Below are 25073 nucleotides of genomic sequence, written 5' to 3'. Positions count from 1 at the left end.
GAAAGAGCTACCTGTAGGTCCCGTGATGACATTCTGAGGTTCTTATAGACTTATTTCAGCATCTTGCGGTCTGCTCTCAGGCTGAACTTGCTGGGGCGGCCTGGCCTGAACAAGTTGGCAGTTGTTTGCAATCTTCTCCACTTGTAGACGATCTTCCGGACAGTCGAATGATTGATTTCAAATTGTTTGGAGATCTTTTTAAATCCCTTCCCAGACTCGTAGGGATCTATAACCTGCTTTGTGAAGGCCTCAGAGAGCTCTTTTGATCTAGGCATGGTGACGCCACACACTTCAACAACAAAGAGCAAACCAAACGAAATGTCTGAGGTTTAAATAAGACAGGTTCCTCCAAGATCCTCTCCAACGATGTTCTAATCATTTGCACCTGAGCTGGTGCACCTGATTCTAATTTTAGGTATTTGAAGTAGTGATAAATGTCGTGGTGTACTTACTTTTTCCACATGCGAAATTTGCATTTATGTTTATTTAAATCATACAATGGACTACAAAATGTAAATGAATGAATGATATTTGTTTTATTATATCACCTTTATCTGTCAATATTGTTGAAATGAAGATCAAATAGCTGTATGTTGAAATATGTTGAAAAAGTCAAAACTTTACATGGGGTGTACTTACCTTTTCACGTGACTGTATATATTGTTACAGACGCGGTTGTGGATGTTAGTTTACCGAGCGGTTTGGTATGACCACGTCTGCACAGTTTACCCGATTATGCTCGAACGTTGACTAGTCGCGCTACGCTAGATCAATGAAGGAAAAAGTGACACAACGGCTGGATTAAAATGACACGACACCAGGGATACGGTTCTCAAGACCCCCGGAGGAGGTTATATTATGGCGGAAGGTCAGATTACAACGATGAGAGGTACAACATAGGAAGGTAGGCACTTAAACACGGTCTTATAATAGCCCCGACAGACGACAGATAAACGGGACAAAGGCTGACTCACACGGGGATTGATGGCAAGGAAAGCGGGTATTCGATGGCCAGCACAAGGTGCACCTTGTGCTCAGGGACAGGATAGCGCGGCCCAAAAGATGCAGGAGGTCTCTCAGCGCTCGGAGGTAGTGACTTGCTCTTCTTCAAGCTGGGGGCGCATCTCTCGTCACGTCCGGTCAGTCGCTGCGTATATCCGGCGGGGAGTGACACGCCCTCGGCTAGTTAGCTCCGCCCCAGATGGAATCGGTCCGCCCTTCTTATTGGGTGCGGGGGGGGGGGGGTTACTGGCTCCGCCCCTGACGAGGAGCTGACAGCCAGCCCCTTCGTGGTAACCCCGTGGAGCGCATGGGCAATGGCGGCTAACCACGCCGGTGTGAGGACGCACACTCCCCGCACGCCGCGCCGTTGTTGTAGTTGTTGTAGTTGTTGTTGTAGTTGTTGTTGTTGCTGTTGTTGTTGTTGTAGTTGTTGTTTGGGGAAGAAGATGGGAGGAGGTTTGGGAAGGTCCTAAACTCACTACTGGTGCCATATAATCACATTCTGGTGCAACGAAGAGTCAGAATTAATGGAAACGAGTCCTTAACTGACATAGACTAAGAATAACTAGCAAGATGTCCGAAAGTTGTCTACGTGAGATGCGGTGGACCTGGGCACGACATTTAATGGGGGAAAAAGGGGAAGGTCGGTTCTACAGAGTGTTGTTTACAGACAATGGGACTAGGGAATGGGGGATTGGGGATAGTTGGGGAGTATTGGGGAAATAGGGGAGTATTTACAAGCGGATATTGAGGCCAAGTCCCATATCCGCAACATTGCACCCTTCTCTACCCTCGGGGCGGCCCGACCCGATAAATTTTTACCTATTTTAGTGTGGCACTCAGATGTAGTTCCCTCTACTATTAACTCTACCCTGAGTGCGACAGTTTTACAGATATTCACAAATGAGTAAATATGTCCCCCTGCGACGTTGCACCCTTCTCCTCACAGAAACACACCCACAGGATAACCGAATCCGGAAAGAATTCGCAAACTAAACATACAGCCGGTAGGGAGCATTATTTACAAGACTACGCTGATATTTACACTACGATCCAGGACCTGTTTTTGGAGGAACACATGCAGATGTTATGCATAGAGAGAGCACGCATGCCAGCATCGATACACCAACCCACGAGTGCTCTGTGGCCTACGGCCTTTAATAACGTGCAGAGCACCCTTTCCCAGCACGAAAAGCACCACCCCATAACACAGTCAGCACCATCCGGTGCACCAATAAAGTGTTTATGAATCACCGGTGGTGTCACAGCCGGCCGATGTTCTGCCGCTGGTCTTGCCTTCGTGTGGTGCACTTGGCCTTCTTACTTCTTTCAAAAATAAAGAAAGGCGCCAACCGCGTCCATTTCTTTATTGTGGCCTTCAGGGGGCCAACTAAGAGTGGTTCACCTGTTTGGCATAGGTGCCACGTTGACCCATAGGTCCATCCATGGGTGGTGCTTGGCCGCAAAAGAACTGCGGTCCATTGTGGGTGGCCACAAACATTGCGGTCCATATGGTGTATCGATCCAAGCAGCAAGCAGCGAAAGTGCAGGCCCACAACTGCGAAGCCAGCAGCTCTCTCTCCTCTCTCTCTACCCCAAAGCCAGATCCTCGGAGGTGGGAGACAAAAGAAGAAGACAAGTGAGTAAGGTGGTAAGGGCGCAAAAGTGCACGCAATGTAAGGTAATGCACACTGGGGGCACATGGGAACCAGGTGAGACAGGTACGTTCCTACCGTACGCCCCCCCCCCCACCAGGTAACCTACATGGCCCCTCCCTTACCCCTTACTGTATCCACAAAACACAACACTACCCATAAACATCTACTTTACAAATCAACAACCATCCCTACTGTCTTCCCCGTTCCTCCCATATACCAAATTCGTCTTCTCTCCCTCCTAACCAATCAAATTTGCCATTGTCAACTTTCATCAAAATTTGCCATCTCCAACTCAACATCATAATTTGCTATCACCAATTCATCATCAGTCCCTCCTAGGGAGGGAGAGATGGAATCACCCCAATGTCTCATCCACGTCGTGATGCGTCTCACCAATCCACACAGCAATTCTCATTTCCTGCACAAAGAACAAAGAAAACACAGGTGTGGAGTCATCATCATCACCACAGGTAAGTGGCTGCGTATGGTGCGACAGGTTCATCAATCCTAACTATTTCCTAAATGACTTTAACAACTTTACATTACCCGGGGTCTTTCTCCGGCCAAACCATTGGCCCTCTTACACTATGGGTTCTAAAAACCAATTCCCATTGGCCAAACTGTGGTGCTCTTCAATTTGGGGTCTCACTCCCCCCGATTCATCTCCCGGTGCCCTCGCACAATTTCTGGGCTGTGGCGTGTACCTCTCCCAGCGGGTCTACCCACCTGCACACCTCCACCACTGCAGTTGCCTCCGAGCTTACCTGCTCCTTACCCTAACCTAACTACCTGGGGAAGGCCCTCTGGCACTCTCCCCACTCGGTGCCCTCTCTGGCACTGGGCTGCCCGATCCACACCCGGGATCCTCAGGCACCCACTCACAACTATCGGCTCCCAGAGCCCACCTGCGGCCTCACCTGGCCGACATCCTCACAGTGGTGGAGTGCCCAACCAACTACACACACTAACAGGCTACACGCCCAGCCATTTCCACAACACTAATGCACCCATCCACAACACCATTCTGTCACCCGCACCACAGATGCCAATATCCAACCACAATTTACCTGTACCCTCTACCTAACACTTACACTACCCGCCCCGGGTACTCGTGAAAGGGGTCCACTCTTCCCCCATCCACACCTTCGCACCATGCACACCACTCCGTACCACTTACTCCAACTCTCTCCACACCACTCATTCTCTGCTCCATGTATTCCACACACCTGTGCTCTCACACCTGGTGCCACCTGCACCCTTCTCTCCCAAAGCGCATTCGCGCTGATCCACACACTCATTACTCACACACTGCTCCACACACCTGTCCAGTTGCACACCTGTGCAATCACACCTGTTCAATTCTCACCCAGCATCATCTCATCTAACTACTCCCCTCTGAAACTTGCGCTTCCCAGTCGTCCCTTTAAACTATTGCGCTCCCACGTCATTATCATCCACACTAAACTACCTGCGTCCCCACTACAGGTATCAGTCACTAACTAAACTTAACGTTACCTAATGTCATCTTTCTAGATCCCTACAATATAACCTAACCCACCCGGGCTAGTTTTCACTGCCATCACCCCATAAGCTATTGCTCCTTTGCCCCCCCATGGGAAGGGTGGCAGGGATGCCCCCCCTTACCCACCGGGCCCATCGCTCACTACCAATTTTGCACATCAAATTTCAACAAAGCAAAAATTTTGCCAATCACTGCCCATCATCTGCCAATCACTACTGCCAATCCTTTGCCAATCATCAAATTTTGTTTTTCTCTAATTTTGGGTCCAAAACACTAACCTCATCACCCAGTCTACTCACTAATGCCTCTCGGTGCGCCAATTCCTGTCCAAAGCCCGGCTTCGTAAAGCCAAGCCATGAATGCGGGTTGTTTGGTGCCAGCGGCTGGATGCGTCCGGCACTCGGTGCAGGGACGGGGGCTTACCCGGGCCGAGATCCCACGCACCATCTCGGCGTGGAGCCATCCAATGTCCCGATCTCGCCCTGCCGGACTGCCTCAACAAAAAGTGGTCGCCATGACGACCCTTCCTATCCAGCCGCCCGCTCCGCCTAGTGCAGCCCGGACGCGGCCGTTCAAAGCGAGGCCCGGCATGCACCGAGGGCCCGCTTCGGCTAAAAGTCGACCTAACCTCTAACCTGGTTACCGTCGATGCTTCACCTGGATTCTTACACCCCGCAGCCCGTTCCTTGCTCACACATCCAGCCGTCTCCATGCTCCTCGTACCTTTCCTTACACACCTCGGTACACTCATTCCACTCACAGCCTTGGTCACACACCTGACCACCGAACACCTTGGCACACATTCGTCACTCGCACACCTCACCAATACACCTCTTCGCGCCCCCTCCTCGGTCACCTCCTCTGTGACAATCACAGGTGTGCCCTCACTCGCACATCCTACCACGTGCCTCACTACCAATTCCAGCGTGCATTCCCACTCACGCTCTACCATTCCAGGTGTGCTTCCTTTCTCACCTGTCACAACCAACTCACGCTCCTTGTCACTCTCACTACTCTCACCTCCATTCTTGACAGCGCACTCACCCTTACTCTTGACAGCGCACTCTTTCCTCATGCACCTGTCCGTTATACACCTTTCTCGCGCACACTCTTGCGCACACTCTCCCATCACACCCTCTGTAACACTCACCACAGGTGTGCATTCTTCCTTGCCTTTGACAGCGCACTCTTTCCCCATGCACCTGTCCGTCATACACCTTTCTCGCGCACACTCCTGCGCACACTCTCCCGTCACACCCTCTGTAACACTTACCACACCGCGCCTCCATGTGCTCCCTCGCACACGCGCTACGACCGACTCACTCTCGCCAGCACCCTCACTCCTTGGCACGCACTTTTTTCTCACACACCCCAGAGTCGGACTTTCTCGCACACCTCCTCTTTCGCACACCAGACCTGTCGCACACTTCACCAATGGCCTCTCACGAACACCCGGGTCTATCTCGACCCCCAAGCTTATTAAATCCCCTGGCGCATCATACGCACGACCATATTGGTCACCACTTACACCGGGTCCTCTTCCTCTTCGCTTCTCCTCCATCACCTGCGAATCCCTCATCCGGTTAATGAGCACATCATCACGATCCAAACACAGACTTTGGACCAATTCTTTTATCTCCTCTTTTATCTCTTTCTTATCCCCTCTCCGTCGCTTCTTAATTTCGCTCACCCCTTCTTCCACTTCTTCTAATTTCTGCTTCACCTCCTTTATTCCCCGGTACGTCTCCTCAAGCTCGTCCTCCAAGGCTACCTTGACCGTTTCCATGTGCGTCCTCACTTGCCGGTCCTTCGTCTCCATTACCTCTATCACCTCATCCAACCTCGTTGTCAGTCCCTCACTTACCGTCTGACACTGCCTCTTTGTCGCTATCAAGTCGTTTTTTATGTCGTTTTGTGTCGCTTTTAACCCTCCTAATACCGCAGTGTTCCTTTGAACCTGCTCCACTAACTCCGTCTGTCCCACCGTCAGCTGCTCCACCTCCTGCGTCAGGTCCTCTATGCCCCCTTGTAACTTTACAGTCCCCTTTCTCACCTCCTTCTCCATGTGCTCCTTACAGTGCCTCACCTCCTCGCGCACTCCTCCGACCTCCTCACTCACTCCTCTTCTGATCTCCTCTCCCATCACTTGCATCTCCTGCCCAGATGCCACCCTCATCTGCTCCATTTCCTCCCTGTGAGCATCCAGTTTGGTTTCTACCCCCATTCTGACCCCCTCTATCTGCTGCCCCATTTGTTTAACTTCCCTTTCCGCTTGGTCCCTCATGTCCCTCAATTTGCCTTCCATGGTGTTTTCTAACCCCTCTAACCCTTTTTGCATCCCTTCCATTTGATTCTCTTGAGCGGCCATTCTGTTTTCTACCCCCGTTAACCCCTCCTGTATTTCCCCTAATCTATTGTCCAATTTCCCAAATTTCTCGTCTAATCCCTTAAAATTATTGTCTAACCCCTCACTGGTACCCCTCGCTTCGTCCCTCATTACCCCCATTTGGTTTCCCATTACCCCCAATTGCTCACTCCGAGCCCTCGCTTCGTCCCTCATTACCCCCATTTGGTTTCCCATTACCCCCAATTGCTCACTCCGAGCCCTCGCTTCGTCCCTCATTACCCCCATTTGGTTTCCCAACCGCTCACTATCAGCCCTCATTCCCACCATTTGTTCCATAAGGGCCCTCATTTGCAGGAGGAAAAGGTTCGAATCCACCAGGGGCGCTGCCACGGTCGCGGGCGCGGTGACCAGCGAGGCGCCATTTTGTGCGTTTGCTACCCTCGCTGCTTCGCTCTCCTCACGTCCCTCAATTTGGTCCTGGCCCGACCCTGCCTCACTCTCCACTACCGGACCCCAGCCGACTTGGTCTGCCATAGCGCGACTTTCAAAATTCGGGTTTTTATTTCCGTATAACAAAATCAAATTTCGCCGTTATAATTTCGTCGAGCGCGACAAACGCGCTCCGGATCGATTCTACCTCCCCAACACCAATTGTTACCCTAGTGGTACAATTGGTGTTCCAAAATTTGGGCCTAATAAATTTAGTCCCGGGTCCGAATTCCACTCCTCGACACCAATTGTTACAGACGCGGTTGTGGATGTTAGTTTACCGAGCGGTTTGGTATGACCACGTCTGCACAGTTTACCCGATTATGCTCGAACGTTGACTAGTCGCGCTACGCTAGATCAATGAAGGAAAAAGTGACACAACGGCTGGATTAAAATGACACGACACCAGGGATACGGTTCTCAAGACCCCCGGAGGAGGTTATATTATGGCGGAAGGTCAGATTACAACGATGAGAGGTACAACATAGGAAGGTAGGCACTTAAACACGGTCTTATAATAGCCCCGACAGACGACAGATAAACGGGACAAAGGCTGACTCACACGGGGATTGATGGCAAGGAAAGCGGGTATTCGATGGCCAGCACAAGGTGCACCTTGTGCTCAGGGACAGGATAGCGCGGCCCAAAAGATGCAGGAGGTCTCTCAGCGCTCGGAGGTAGTGACTTGCTCTTCTTCAAGCTGGGGGCGCATCTCTCGTCACGTCCGGTCAGTCGCTGCGTATATCCGGCGGGGAGTGACACGCCCTCGGCTAGTTAGCTCCGCCCCAGATGGAATCGGTCCGCCCTTCTTATTGGGTGCGGGGGGGGGGGGGGGGGGGTTACTGGCTCCGCCCCTGAAGAGGAGCTGACAGCCAGCCCCTTCGTGGTAACCCCGTGGAGCGCATGGGCAATGGCGGCTAACCACGCCGGTGTGAGGACGCACACTCCCCGCACGCCGCGCCGTTGTTGTAGTTGTTGTTGTTGCTGTTGTAGTTGTTGTTGTAGTTGTTGTTTGGGGAAGAAGATGGGAGGAGGTTTGGGAAGGTCCTAAACTCACTACTGGTGCCATATAATCACATTCTGGTGCAACGAAGAGTCAGAATTAATGGAAACGAGTCCTTAACTGACATAGACTAAGAATAACTAGCAAGATGTCCGAAAGTTGTCTACGTGAGATGCGGTGGACCTGGGCACGACATTTAATGGGGGAAAAAGGGGAAGGTCGGTTCTACAGAGTGTTGTTTACAGACAATGGGACTAGGGAATGGGGGATTGGGGATAGTTGGGGAGTATTGGGGAAATAGGGGAGTATTTACAAGCGGATATTGAGGCCAAGTCCCATATCCGCAACAATATATATACATACATACATACATACATACATACATACATATATATATATCTATATATATATATATATATATATATATATATATATATATATATATATATAGTATATATATATATCTATATATATCTATATATATATATATATACACTGAACAGCAAAAGAAACGTCAGTCAGAATCAATATTTTGGAGTCTTTATTTTCAAGTCATGATCAACACGAATTGAGATTTAGGATCAACATGAAACATTACAGGTATGGTCACCACAGTTGAAACAACAATGTGAAATGTTCTGAATAAGAAAAACACAAGACCAGGTGAGAACAAGGGAGGTCAAAATCAGTATCTTGTGTGACCCCCGTGAGCGTTGATGACAGCCATACATCGTCTGTACATGGAGTGGATTAATCGGTTGATAAAGGCATTTGTCACTTGGGCCCACACTCTGAGAAACGCCTGACTGAGTTGAGCTGCAGTTGTCGGCCTTGGTCGAACGTCATTCAGTCTTCTTTGACCCTCGTCCCACAAGTGCTCTATCGGGTTTATATCGGGGCTGAGCGCAAGCCAGTGCATGGTTTGGATGCCATTCTGTTGCAGGAAGTCCCTTGTTGCTCTGGCAGTGTGGGCACGGGCGTTGTCCTGCTGGAAGACATGATTTCCGTGACGTCCAAAATGTGGCACGATGTGAGGTCTGAAGACTTGATCGATGTAGCGAGCAGCTGGGACAGCATTGCCTCTTCCTGGACCAATATTCTGGAACACCACAGGACCGACTTTGTGATTGAGAGCAATAGCATCCCATACCATGATGTTTGGACCACCCCACGAGTCTGTTTCCATCACACAGTCATCTGAGTAGCGTTCCCCACGTCTACGCCAAACTCTCACTCTGCCATCTGCCGTGGAAACACAGTATCGGCTTTCGTCTGAGAAAAGAACGGTTCTCCACTGCTGGTAACGCCAATTTTGATGCTGTGTGGCCCACTGTAATCGGTCAGGGCAGTGTCGAGCTGTAAGAATGGGGCCACGATACGGCCTGTGACAACGGACATCCCTGTTCTTCAAACGTCGATGGACTGTATCACCACTAATGTGTCTCTGGTGGGTTCCAACTGTTTGTCTTGCAGTTTCTGTAGCCCTGGTAAAGCGATCTTGGATGTGATGACGCACAATCTGTCGATCCTGTCGTGGTGTTGTTACCCTCGGTCTGCCACTGCGTGGGCGGTCATCGGTGCTGTTGGTGGCCTGGTATCGTTCCTGTAACCTGTAGATGGTTCTCACATTGACATGGAAAGCATTGGCAACCATTGGTGCAGTCTGTCCATCATGCAATCTTCCAATAGCCTGGTCTGGTCACTTGGAGAGGAGTGATTGGAGGGGAGTGTGAGGCGCGATTGGAGGGGAGTGTGAGGCGTGATTGGAGAGGAGTGTGAGGCGCGATTGGAGAGGAGTGCGAGTCGCGATTGGAGAGGAGTGTGAGTCGCGATTGGAGAGGAGTGTGAGGCGCGATTGGAGAGGCGTGTGAGGGATTGGAGAGGAGAGGAGTGTGAGGGATTGGAGAGGTGAGGGATTGGAAAGGAGAGGAATGTGAGGGATTGGAGAGGAGAGGAGTGCTAGGTGGAGAGAGGAGAGTGTCAGGTGGAGAGGAGTGAGGGGTCACATATTATGTGAAATAAATAAATTGTGTTCATCACACCATTTCTGGATCTGATGACTTGCCAGTAACCATTTTGTAAAAATGAATGTGCAGCATCTAACTCAATATGTCGAAATGTCACACACATCCATGCCCGTGGGATTCCCACGGGTGACCCCGCTAGTATATATATATTTATATATACTAGCTTGCGTCGTTACTGAGGAACGGGCTTATTTTAACTGAGGCTAATGACTGTACCTGAGTTGCTGTGTTGTCATGATTTACACCAATCATAATACAAACAATTATTTTGCACAAATGTATTTGTTGTGTTTGTGATATTACATTTTTATAGGCAATTTAGGTTGAAGATTTAGGTTGAATGTTTTTTTTTTTTTCAAGAAAGAACCCCTCAGCGCATACCTAGGGGAAGGGTAGGTGCAGACTGGAAGTTTGGGATGATTACACCTCCACCACGTAATTCAAAACACCTCACCATCAAGTAATTTAAAACATCTCACAGCCATAAAACACGAAATAAAAACACCTCACCACCACGAAATTGAAAACACCTCACCACCACATCATTTAAAAACACCTCACCACCACGAAATTAAAAACACCTCACAGCCATAAAACACGTAATAAAAACACCTCACCTCCACGTCTTTTAAAAACACGTCACCACCAAGTAATTCAAACCACCTCACCACCACGTAATTCCAAACACCTTATCACCAACTATTTCAAAACACCTCACCACCACATAATTAAAAACACCTCACCACCGTAATTATAAATACCTCACCACCACGTAATTCAAAACACCTCACCACCATGTGATTTAAAAACACCTCACCACCATGTGATTTAAAAACACCTCACCACCACATAATTCAAAATACCTCACCACCACGTGATTCAAAACCACCACAACGTTATTAAAAACACTTCACAACCACGGAAACAAAAGTTTGAGGGAGTCGTTAAGTGACAACACAGACACTGCCCAGATGTGTAGATATATAGATAAATGACTGTACCCGAGTTGCTGTTTTGTCATGATTTAAACCAATCATAATTCAAACAATTATTTTGCACAAATGTATTTGTAATATACGTGATATCACATTTTATAAACCATTAAAGTGGAAAACTTAAGTTGAAAAAATTTGTTTTCCCCCGAAAAAATATATATATTGGAAATTTTTTCCAAAAAAATACCTTTAGGGCATACTGACGGGAGAGATATGTGCATACCGGAAGTTGGGTACGATTTCACAAAAGTTTGAGAAAGTAGTTCAATGACAAGACAAGACAACACAACACAAGACAACACAACACAGACGCTGCACATATATATATATATATAAATATATATATATATATATATTGCTACGGATCCGGGAGACGGCACTCCCGCTAGTAAAGGGGGGGGGGGGGGGGGGGGGTTAATCCCCTTGTCTTGTTAAGCTGGCCGTCCGACCGGTCCTGGGGGTATGACGTCACTCACTCCTGGTCAGCGCTGAATAGGGTAGTAGGCCAATTATTCCTATGACCTAAGTACCAGCGCCTTCCGGTAAGTGAGGAAATACTCCCGCCCGGGCCGCAGCGTGATAGATGGATTGCGCTGAGCGAAGCGAGCTGCGACGCGGGCCGTTAACAAAGGACTAAACCCGATTATAAGCGGTTCTGCCGAAATCGCGTCACAGGTACTCAACACAGCCTTACCTGGAACACATAATAATGACATAACTATAGAGAGGTCCTAAAGTGTCCTACGTGTTGTACATGGACTAACTAAGGTGCAATCTTTAATTAACAGCCAATTAAGGGGACATGTACACAGGGGTCATTTATAAGGGAATTTACCACTAAATTTACATGTGAAGGTTCTAAAAACCGTAACACAGCACCCTCATTCCTCATGGGACGTCCCGGCCCGAAAACTTTACTTAATGTGACACTCAGGTGTGGTAACCCTCTACTATTAACTTCTCCCCTGAGTGCGACATTTAAAAAGAGTTAAATATGTCCCGCCTGCTACGTTGCACCCTACCTAACAGATTCACACCCACAGAATAACCGAATTGCGGAATTATTTTCAAACTACACATTTACGGTGGGGAGCATTAATTACAAGACACTGTCATTTTTGGGAAACAAAGAAAATCCTGCGGGAGGGAGGAAAAAAAGCATGCACTGCACCGATACACCACCTCCACATGCCCGGGGATGCAGAATTGATATTGCAATGCATCCCCGAGCATGCAAGCACCAATAAGCACAATCAATAAGCACCATCAAGCACCATCCAGTGCTACATTGCACACACACAATAAAAACAAACTGATGGTCTTGTTCTTCTTGCTGCTCCCTCTGCTGGCCGACCTTTTTTCCAGATGTTGTCGTTCTTGATGTTCACTCTTCGTTGCTTGCGGCCTATTTGAGGATCATTAAAAAAAAAGCACACAACGCATCCAATTTTTTTATTTATGGCCAACAGGGGCCAACTAAGGGTGGTCCACCTGTATGGCAAAGGGGGCCACCTCACCGTGGTCCGCAAGCAACTTTCCTGGGCCATCGTGGCCGGTCCCAGCAGAGGGGCCAGACCCCAACACGTGGGGTCCATCAGTGGTGCTCGGCCACAGTACTGTGGTCCATATGGGTGTGGTGCTTTGCCACAAGCGTGTGGTCCATAAGGTGGTGCATCGATCCATGCAGCTGGCAGCGGCGGCTCGGGCACACAGATGCAGCTCCCGCACGCTCTCCCTCAGTGCCCAGAGAGCACGGTCCATGGGTGGGGAGGAAGACAAAGCAGAGTCAGCGATGGGTAAGGGCACAAGGGTACACATCAATAAAGGCATGCAGAGTGAGGTGCGCCTGAAGAGCGGGCGGAGAAAGCTCATCCCTAACGTACGCCACCACCCCCTGTCACCTACTCTACCCTTGCCCTTACCCCATATTTACACAACAATTCACACATTTACAAATTCGTCACTATCGTCTCGTCTTCCCCATATCTCCCCGAATCCAAATTCATCCACAATCCCTCTAACCAAATTTGCCATCACCCAATTCATCATCAATCCCTCTTAAGGAGGAAGAGATGGAACAACCAGCACAATTTCTCACCCACGTCATGATGCGTCTCACATTCCCAAAAACATTTGCACAAAAAGATAATCAAACCATGGCATGGCGTGGAGCACTGTCGTCACCTCAGGTGAGTGGATGTAGATGGTGCGAGGAGATTTCCATCCTAACTATCCTCTAAATGACTTTAACACTTTTACTCTACCCGGGGTCTTTCCCTGCAAAACCATTGGCCATCTTACACTATGCGGTTCTAAAAACCGAACTCCGATTGACCAAACTGTGTTGCTCACCAATTTGGGGTCTCCCCCGATTCAACTCCCTGTGTCTTCGCACAATTTTGGGGCTGAGTCGTGTGGCTCCCCTAGCAGGTCTACTCACCTGCGCACCTCCACCACTGCAGTTGCCTCCGAGCTTACCTGCTCCTTACCCTAACCTATCTACTTGGGGAAGGCCCTCTGGCGCTCTCCCCACTCGGTGCCCTCTCTGGTACTGGGCTACCCGGGTCCGTCCTCCGGATCCTCGGGCCCCATTCACAACTCTACCGGCTCCCAGAGCCCACCTGGCCGACACCTCACCTGGCCGACATCCTTACAGTGGCGGAGTGTCCATTTAACCACACACAATCTAACAGGCCACACGCCCAGCCATTTCCACGTCACTAATGCACCCATCCAAACACCATTCTACCACACGCACCACAGATGCCAATATCCACCACAATTTACCTATACCCTCTACCTACTTTTAAACTACCCTCCCCGGGTATTCGTTAAAGGGGTCCATCTTCCCCATCCACTCCCTTCGCCCCAACCACTCCACTCCACATTTTCCACACTACCCACTCCACCCCATCCATTCCATACTCCATTCCATACTAGCTACTTCACACAACCATTCTCCATACACCTTTTCATTTGCACACCTGTTCCATCACCCCTGGTGCTCCCTGCATCCTCCTTCCTCCAGGACCATTCGCTCAATACAATACACAATCGCACTTTTCACAATACGCTGCTCAATACACTTCCAATTTTCCAAACCATTGCCTCAGGCACTCAGATTTTCCCACGCTCACACACACATCTTTCCCGAGCATTGCCTCTCAATTCCTCATTTCAACATGCTCACCGGCAAAAACTTCCATACGCAATGCCTCATTCAAAAAAACCCCACAAACACACTGCATCATCTGATCTACCTGGTGCCCTTCTAACTTAGTGCATCCCCAGTCATCCCTTACACTATTGCACATACCACGTCATTAACAACCATCTAATCTCTCTACGACCCCACTACTTGTACAATGTCACTACTTAATTCTACAGTTACATATTGTCATCTCTAGGTCCCTATACATTTATCCTAACCCGCCCTCGGCGAGCTTACACTGCCAAAACCCCATAACTATTGCTCATGTGCCCGGGGGATGTGAGGGATGGTGGATTTGCCATCCCTCCACCTCGGGCATCTCCCACTATCAATTTCGCCCATCCAATTCTTGCCAATCAACATTTGCCAATCTTCACTGCCAATCATCTTTACCCATTAAATTTGTCAATCCAATCTGCCAATCATATTCCCTATCCCTACCATTGTCCATTAAACTTCGAGCCTCTGTGCGTCATTACCTTTTCAAAGCTCGGCTTCGCAAAGCCGAGCAATGAATGCGGGCGGTTTGTTTACCGCGGTTGGGTCCGTCCGACACTCGGTTCAGGGGAGGAGGTTTACTCGGGCCGAGATTCCAAGGTCCACCTCGGCGCGGAGCCTTTCGGTCTCCCGCCTGATGGCCCAATCTCGCCCGGCCGGAACGCCGCAACCACAAGGGGGCGCCTTCCCGACCCTTCCTACCTTCCCTCGCACCGGGCCGCCCGCTCCGCTTAGCAGAGCGCGGACGCAACCGTGCAGGGCGAGGACCGGCGCGGATCGCGCACGGCGGTTCTTTTGAAACCGCCGTGATTATGACCCCTACCGGTTCCCGCAGTACCCAAAGCCCGGCACGGACCGAGGGCTCGCGTCGGCTAAATGTCGGTCTAACCGCTGCTCCGTTTAACGTCGATGCTTCACTTGCATGCTCACACCACGCGTTCTGTTCCTTATTCACCCATCCAGGTGTCTCCATACACTCCGTCATTGCACCTTCTCTTACACACCACCCAGGGACACTCATTCCGCTCACAGACTTCGTTACACACCTGACCACCGCACACCTCCTCGCACATTCGTCGTTCGCACACTTCATCAACACACCTCCTCGCGCCCACTCCTCGGTCACATCCTCTGTGACAACCATGGGTGTGCACTCTTTTGCACACCCCATCACGAGCTTCAATTTGCCCTCCCGCACCCGCGCCACCACCAACTCACTCTCCGTGTCACTCTCACCACCACACTCTGGCGTGCATTCACTCTCACTCTCGACAGCACACTCACTCCTCGGCGCACACTTTTTCCTCACACACACCTCCGTTCCACACCTTTCTCGCGCACCTTCTCACGCACCCTCTCCCGGTACATCCTCCGTACCACTCATGGGGGTGCATTCTTGCACACACCCGATCACCGCCGCACACCCTGGCTCACCAAAACCTTCCGCACTCCCCATAGTCGGACATCCTTGCACACACCCTCTGTCCACGCACTCTGCACCTGTCGCACACCTCACCAGCGGCCTCTCACAAATGCCCGGGTCTAGACCAACACCCAAGCTCACTGAATCTCCCCTCACACCATATACATTTCCGAGCATATCGCCACTCACCTCGGCGTTCCCTCTCCTTCGCTCCTCCTCCGCCACCTGCAAACTCTTTATTTGGTCAGTAAGCACATCATCATGCTGTGAGCACAGACCTTGCACCAATTCCATCATCTCCTCCTTTATTTCCTTCTTAGTCTCCCTCCATCTCTTCTTAATTTCACTTACCCCCTCTTCCACTTCCTCTAATTTTTGTTTCACCTCCTTTATTTCCCGGTACGCCCCTTCAATTTCTCCCTCTAAGGCCACCTTGGTCATTTCTATGTGCGTCCTGACTTCCCGTTCTTTTGCCTCCATTGCCTGTATCACTTATTCTAACCTCTTCGTCAGTCCCTCATGTACCGTCTGACATTCCTTCTTCGTCGCTATTAATTCCTTCTTTATCTCCTTTTGCGTCGCTTTCAACCCCCCTATTACCGCCATGTTCTTTTCCACCTGCTCCCCTAACTCCTTTTGTCCCACTGTCAGCTGCTCTACTCCCCGCGTCAGGTCTTCTATTCCCCCCTGTAACCTAGCCGTGCTGTTCCTCACCTCTTTCTCCATGCGCTCCTCACCCCGCTTTACGTCCTCGTGTACCCCCGCGACCCCTTCGCTCACCCAGCGCCTTATATCCTCTCCCATCTCTCCTATCTCTTTGGTAGATGCCGCCCTCATCTGCTCCAAATCCCCCTTGTGGGTGTCCAATTTGGTTTCTAACCCGATTTTTACCTCCTCTATCTGATCCCCCATCTGTTTAATTTCCCGGGCGGATTGCTCCCCTATTTCCCTCAATTTGCCTTCTATATTGTTTTCTAACCCCATTAACCCATTCTTCACCCCTTCCATCTGGTTCTCCTGGGCGGCCATCCTATTTTCCAACCCCGTTAACCTATCCTTCATTTCCCCAATTTGATTACCCACGTCCTCCAATTGGCCCCCTAATTTGCCTTCGAGCCCCCCATATTTGGCTTTCCAATTGCCCCCCCCCATTCTACTTTCCAATCCCTTGAAGCTATCCTCTGTTTTGACCATAAAGGCCATCATGTGGGTCACAAATAGGCCCCAGTCCACCGGTGCCGTGGGCGTGGCTGCCGCAGCCACGTGCGAGGCGCCATTTTGTGCACCTCTAACCTCGTGCGAAGCGCCGCCATCTTGTGCGCCTGACACCCCCTCTACCACATCCTCGTCGCTCTCCTCCTCCCTCTCTCCCAACCCCTCCCTGGGGTCCCGGGTTGCCTCCAACTCCTCTTCTAACTCCCCTACCGGCATCCGATCGCCTTGACTATCCATGGCACTACTTTAATTTGGACTATTAAATACAATTTCGGCCGCTCGTAATTTCGACCAAATCTTTTTTCGATGTTCTTTAAAATTTGGTTCAGGCCTCAAATCCCACTCCCAGACACCAATTGTTACGGATCCGGGGGACGGCACTCCCGTTAGCAAGGGGGGGTTAATCCCCTTGTCTTGTTAAGCTGGCCGTCCGACCGGTCCTGGGGGTATGACGTCACTCCCGGTCAGCGCTGAATAGGGTAGTAGGCCAATTCTTCCTATGACCTAAGTACCAGCGCCTTCCGGTAAGCGAGGAAATACTCCCGCCCAGGCCGCAGCGTGATAGATGGATTGCGCCGAGCGAAGCGAGCTGCGACGCGGGCCGTTAACAAAGGACTAAACCCGATTATAAGTGGTTCTGCTGAAATCGCGCCACAGGTACTCAATCGGGAAATCACTAAAGCGATCGGACGAGAATGAAACCAAGAATAAGAAGGAACAGGTATTTATTAATTAACTATACAAAACCAAAGAAAGAGCAGGAACGAAAGCAATCTGAAGAAGAAGAAGACACCGCAAATCCTTAAACAGTCTTACTTAAACCCACAGGACAATACAAACCCACAGGACACGAATAGGGAATTGCAGGCAGGAATGGCTGGAGGAGATGGTTCAGGTGGGACAACAGGGCTGGAAGGTTTGGCAGGGTACAGCAAGCAGGTCCGCTCCACGTATCCAGCTCTACACGGCAGGGGCTTCCTGCAGCAGCTCCGCGCAGCTCGTCTCTCCTGCCTTCTCACCGACTCTCGTGCTCCCTCACTCCTCTCATCTGCTGCCTCTCCTCACTCATCCGCATAAGCAGTCCCTCGCAGTCCCTTTTATTGGCCTTGGCCGTATCAAGCTGCCGGCCCCGCTGACACGCCTACCGGTGGGCTCACCTCGGCAATGGTTGGTTGGTAAGGGCTCTCTGACTCCACCTTTGATGACGAGGTGGTGCCACGCCCGTGATGCGGCGGCTCCTCCCCCCTTCTTCTCCGATCTTGGCCTCGTGTGCAATGGAGTTTTGGGGCGTGGTGCCAACGAAAACAGCCCAATGCAACAGCGGCGAACGCCGCCGAAAACAGCCCAATGCAACGGTGACGAACGCCGCCGAAAACAGTCCAATGCAACGGCGAAGAACGCCGCCTTACTGGCACTTTGAAGAGACGATTGGGGCACTGAAAGGGACCTATCTTATTTGATTGATGCAACGTAGAGTCAACTATTGGAAACACAGCCTTACCTGGAACACATAATAATGACATTACTATAGAGAGGTCCTAAAGTGTCCTACGTGTTGGACATGGACTAACTTGAGTGCAATCTTTAATTAACATCCAATTAAGGGGACATGTACACAGGGGTCATTTATAAGGGAATTTACTACTAAATTTACATGTGAAGGTTCTAAAAACCGTAACAATGTATATATATATATATATATATATATATATATATATATATATATATATATATATATATATATATATATGTATGTATGTATATATGTATATATATATATATATATATATCGATCTATCTATATATATATATATATCTATCTATCTATCTATCTATATATCTATCTATCTATATATCTATCTGTCTGTCTGTCTGTCTATATATATATATATATATATATATATATATATATATATATATATATATATATATATACACACACACAGTCATCCCTCGCTATATCGCGCTTCACTTTTCGCGGCTTCGATACATCGCGGGTTTTTCTCGCTAGTATATGTAAAATTATATATCGGATTTTTCATTATATCGCGGGATTCTGCGGGCTATAGGTATTTTTATTTTTTTAGATTTTAATTATTTTTGCGGTAAAATAAGCATTTTCTAGCCTAAAAAATTAATAATAATATAAATAAAAATATAACACATTAATTAAAACCTATATTAAAAGAATATTACAGTAAATCGAAATAAAATACGCATTATAAATGAGTAGACAAAGAATCGCGCATTTTGAAAGTCCCGTATTCTGGGGGTAATTAACTTGTCCGTGATTCTGGGGGTAATTAACCCATCCGTAAGAAGGGTTCTTGGACGGTTCTTCGCTACTTTAAGTAATTTGCAAGGTTGATGCCAAACTGTGTCCTGCAGTTTAATGATCAATATGGTTTTAAGAGTCATCATACTTTGGGTAACCTCTAATTTACAATAACTTATGTTTACAACTTAGAGACACATGATCATGATGACGATTTCGATGATGTTGTCTAAAGCTGCAATTAAATTAAGTCGCTGAGTAACATGAATGACCGAGGTTGTGGAGGATGGGATTTTTCGGTCATTACCTTTTGATACAGATGAGATATCTGCTTCATCACTGCATCAGATCAGGAATAACCACCCTCCTCACCTCCTCTCCACCCCCCACTGCTTCCTACAAATTAACCATCAGGAAGCTGCTGCATATGCAAGAGGAAGCTAATGCATTTCTTATTAATTTTCAAAATTAATCATCATCTCTATTTTGAATAGCTCATGAAGACTTCTTTATGCTTAGGCCTCAGGTTTGATTAAAGGCACTTTTGTCAATTATTGCCTTTTGCTTTCAAAAACACAATTTGCATCAATGTAAATACTTTTTTGTACTGTACTTGTGTAGTTCCATGATCATATGTGTATGTTTGTTTGTTAATTAATTGCGATTATAAAATAACTTGCATCAATGTACTGTACAGCTATATATACACGTACAAATATTTTTCTAATACGTAAGGACTAAGGATGGGTCTCAAAAGTGTGTTTAAGAGTGTAGAAAGGGTTCATAAGAGCGTGGGAAAGGTTTATAAGAGTATGGGGAGGGTTTTTAAAGGCTTAAAATCATATTAAAATAATAAAATTAATACATGGTTTCTACTTCGCGGATTTTCACCTATCACGGGGGGGTTCTGGAATGTAACCCCCGCGATAAACGAGGGATGACTGTATATATATATATATATATATATATATATATATATATATATATATATATATATATATATACATATATATACATATATACATATATATATATATATATACGAGGGATGACTGTATATATATACATTTTTGACCAATTTTGACCACAAGAACCTATATATATATATATATATATATATATATATATATATATATATATATATATATATATATATAGGTTCTTGTGGTCAAAATTGGTCAAAAATGTATATATATATATATATGCATACAGCTATTTGATATATATATATATATATATATATATATATATATATATATATATATATATATATATATATATATATATATATATATATATATATATATATATATATAGATAGAGTCACGTGAAAAAGTAAGAACACCCCATGTAAAGTTTTGACTTTTTCAACATACAGCTATTTGATCTTCATTTCAACAATATTGAAAGATAAAGGTGTCATAATATAACAAATATCATGAAACATTTTCATTTTGTAGTCCATTGTATAATTTAAATAAACATAAATGCAAATTTCGCATGTGGAAAAAGTAAGTACACCCCTACATTTATCACTACTTCAAATACCTAAAATAAGAATCAGGTGCACCAGCTCAGGTGCAAATGATTAGAACATCGTTAGAGAGGATCTTTGAGGAACCTGTCTTATTTAAACCTCAGAGATTTAGTTTGGTTTGCTCTTTGTTGTTGAAGTGTGTGGCTTCACCATGCCCTGATCAAAAAAGCTCTCTGAGGCCATCAGAAAGAAGGTTATAGATGCCTACGAGTCTGGGAAGGGATTCAAAAAGATCTCCAAACAATTTGAAATCAATTGTTCGACTGTCCGGAAGATCATCCACAAGTGGAGAAGATTCCACACAACTGCCAACTTGTTCAGGCCAGGCCACCCCAGCAAGTTCAGCCCGAGAGCAGACCGCAAGATGCTGAAAGAAGTCTCTAAGAACCCCAGAATGTCATCACGGGACCTACAGGTAGCTCTTGCCACTGTTGATGGCAAAGTGCATGAGTCTAGCATTAGAAAGAGGCTGCACAAATTTGATCTACATGGAAGGTGTGCCAGGAGGAAACCTTTACTGTCCAGAAAGAACATCAGGGCAAGACTAAAGTTTGCCAATGAACACCTAGGCAAAGACCAGCACTTCTGGAACAATGTGCTCTGGACAGATGAGTCAAAGGTAGAGCTATTTTGCCACAGTACCAGAAGACATGTTTGGCGAAAACCAAAGACAGCATTTGACCACAAGAACCTGATACCAACTGTAAAGCATGGTGGTGGAAATATTATGATTTGGGGCAGCTTTGCTGCATCAGGGCCTGGGCAGCTCACCATCTTAGAATCCACGATGAATTCTTCATTGTACCAGAGGGTGCTTGAGGATAATGTGAGGCTATCTGTCGGAGAGTGGAAGCTCAACCGAAGGTGTACTTTGCAACATGACAATGACCCTAAAACATACCAGTAAATCCACCAAGGAATGGCTGAAAAGAAAGAAATGGAGGGTTCTGGAATGGCCAAGTCAAAGCCCAGATCTAAATCCCATCGAGATGTTGTGGGGGGGGGGGGGGGGGGGGGGGTTTGAAACGAGCTGTGCATGCAAGAAACCCCTCAAACATCGCACAGCTGAAAGAATTCTGCATGGAGGAGTGGGCAAAAATTTCTCCCAGTCGATGTCAGGTACTGGTAGACAGTTATAAGAAACGCCTACTTGAGGTTGTTTCTGCCAAAGGGGGCAATACCACCTATTAGAGCCAAGGGTGTACTTACTTTTTCCACACGCGAAATTTGCATTTATGTTTATTTAAATTATACAATGGACTACAAAATGTAAATGTTTCATGATATTTGTTGTATTATATCACCTTTATCTATCAATATTGTTGAAATGAAGATCAAATAGCTGTACGTTGAAATATGTTGAAAAAGTGAAAACTTTACATGGGGTACTTACTTTTACACGTGACTGTATGTCTATATTATAATAGGCTACGGTGATTCTGTCTGTCTGTCTGTCCGTGGTGTGGCTTAGTCCGTTTGCAGAGTAGCTCCACCCATTCTTGGAGAGGCTTCATGTAAACAAATATCCACCATTTTATTAACTTGAATAGCTTTGAGGCCTGTTTAGTTAGGCCCGTGCTGTCTTTCTCTCTCACACAGGATTATTTCAACTCAAATTCGATATATCATTTCATTTTTAACAGTCGCTAGCATAGTTTTAGACTCGGTTGAAAAAAAAACGGGAAGAAAATCCGATGAAAGTTTCCGTTTATAGAACGAAATGATTTCTCAAAGGCCTGTAAAATAAAGCCCATTCATTGAGTCACCCTCACGATTTTATCGGTCACCATCTGATTTCATTTTTATCGATGGTTTTAGACTCGGTGTCAGAAATAATTGAGAACATTCACACACACACGGGAAAATGCAGATATATTTTTTAAAATCGCGCCATGATGATATACGAAAATACACCGCCTAAAATAACAGTCGGAGAAAATGTCGACATATATTAAAAATTCGCTTTTTCTTTTCCGTTTATATATTACTTTTCCGTTTGATGACAGTCGTCACAAAAACGTCAACAATGATGCCGACATATATTTCTTCGTTCTTATTTCATTCAATATTATTATCCGGTAGTAAAGGCTCACGTGTTAATTTCACGTGTGAAAAAACAAACTCCATTTCACGTGTGCATGGACGTGTAATTCACATTTGTAAAATATGTAAATTAACAGACGGGAAATTGCTGAGATATTTCTTCGTTTTTATTTTATTAGTTACGAGCAGAAGTACCCGGCGTTGCCGGGCGGGGGCGCGGGAGGGAGGAGGGAAGGGCACGTACACTTTAAACATGTATACACATGTGGGATGTGGGATATATACATGTGCCGTGGGACATGTGTAGGTGTACGTGTGTGTATGTGTATGCATGTGTGTGTGTATGTGTGTGTGTACGTGTGTGTGTGTGTGTGTGTGTGTGTGTGTGTGTGTGAGAGTGTGTTTATATATGTGTGTGTGTGTGTGTATATGTGTGTGTGTACGTGTGTGTGTATGTATATGTGTGTGTGTGTGTGTGTGTGTGTATGTATGTATGTATGTATATATATATATATATATATATATATATATACATACATATATATATATATGTGTGTGTGTGTGTGTGTGTCTCCATATATGTGTGTATATGTATGTGTGTGTGTGCTGTGTGGGTATGGGTGTACATGTGTATGTGTGTGGGTGTGGGTGTGGGTATGGGTGTACATGTGTGTGTGTGTGTGTGTGTGTGTGTGTGTGTGTGTGTGTGTGTGTGTGTGTGTGGATGTGTGTGTATATATATGTGTGTATATATGTGTGTGTGTGTGTGGGTGTACGTGTGTGGGTGTACATGTGTGGGTGTACGTGTGTGTATGTACGTGTGTGTGTGTGTATGTGTGTATATATGCGTGTGGGTGTACGTATGTTTGTGTGTGTATATGTGTGTATGTGTGTGTGTGTGTGTGTGCATGCACATGCATTCACATGTTATCAGAAGTAAATACATTGTGTAGATTACATCATTTGTGCATCTGATAAATTGCCAGTAACCATTTTGTGAAACTGAATGTGCAGGTGCAGCATCTAACTCAATATGTCGAAATGTCACACACGTCCATGCCCATGGGATTCCCACGGGTGACCCCACTAGTGTGTGTGTGTGTGTGTGTGTGTGTGTGTGTGTGTGTGTGTGTGTGTGTGTGTGTGTGTGTGTGTGTGTGTGTGTGTGTGTGTGTGTGTGTGTGTGTGTGTGTGTGTGTGTGTGTGTGTGTGTGTGTGTATATATATATATTATAATAGCCGTAGATGATTCTGTTGGGTGTCTGTCCGGGGTGTGGCTTACTCGGTTTGCAGAGTAGCTCCACCCATAGCTCCACCCATTCTGGGAGTGGCTTCATATAATTATAAACAAATATCCACCATTTTATTAACTCGCATAGCTTTGAGGCCTGTTTTGTAGGCCCGTGGTGTCTTGCTCTCTCCCAGTTTTATTTCAAATCAAATTCGATATATCATTTCATTTTTCACAGTCGCTAACATAGTTTTAGACTCGGTTGAAAAAAAACGGGAAGAAAATCCAATGAAAGTTGCCGTTTATAGAACGAAATGAATTCTCAAACGCCTGTAACTTCAAGGCCATTGAGTCTCTCTCACGCCTTTATCTCCAATCTAACTCACCATATGATTTCATTTTTATCGATGGTTTTACTTTTAGACTCGGTGTCAGCAATAATTGAGAACATTCCACACACGCGGGAAAATGCAGAGATATATTTTTAAAAATCGCGTTATGATGTATCATACACCGCCCAACATGACACCGCCGGCAACGTGTCGATATATCTATCTATAATTCCATTAATCTCTGTGTGTATGTGTGTATGTGTGTATGTGTGTATGTGTGTATGTGTGTATGTGTGTTTGTATGTTTGTCTGTGACCGCTGTTTCTCGACAACCACGGGTCCGATATACTTTAAACTTGCCAGGTATATTGCTGGGGACCCGAGGATGTGCCTTTTCAAGGTTTGAAATTAATCGGACAAGTACTTACCGAGCTATGGCGATTTAGCCGTTCGCCGTTCGCTTTGGCGTTGCGAATGGACCAAACCATTGCATGTAAATAGAGGGGGGGGTTCTGTGGTCGTTGCGAATGGACCAAACCATTCATGTAAATAGAGGGGGGGGGGGGGGGTTCTGTGGTCGTTACTGCCACGTGGTTTCAAAGTTTTTTTTTGTTGTTGTTTGCACGCATGTTTTTTTGCACCCACGTACGGGCACGCCCTAGGATGTTTACACACACACACCCCTACACAAATTGTTTTTTTTTTTTTTTGGCAAGGAACGGGCACCCACGTACGGGCACGTCCTAGCTTATATATAGTACGGGCA

Source organism: Myxine glutinosa, chromosome 2, assembly GCF_964187855.1.
Source record: "Myxine glutinosa chromosome 2, kmMyxGlut1.1, whole genome shotgun sequence".
NCBI classification, from domain to species: domain Eukaryota; kingdom Metazoa; phylum Chordata; class Myxini; order Myxiniformes; family Myxinidae; genus Myxine; species Myxine glutinosa.
This window is presented reverse-complemented; position numbering follows the sequence as displayed.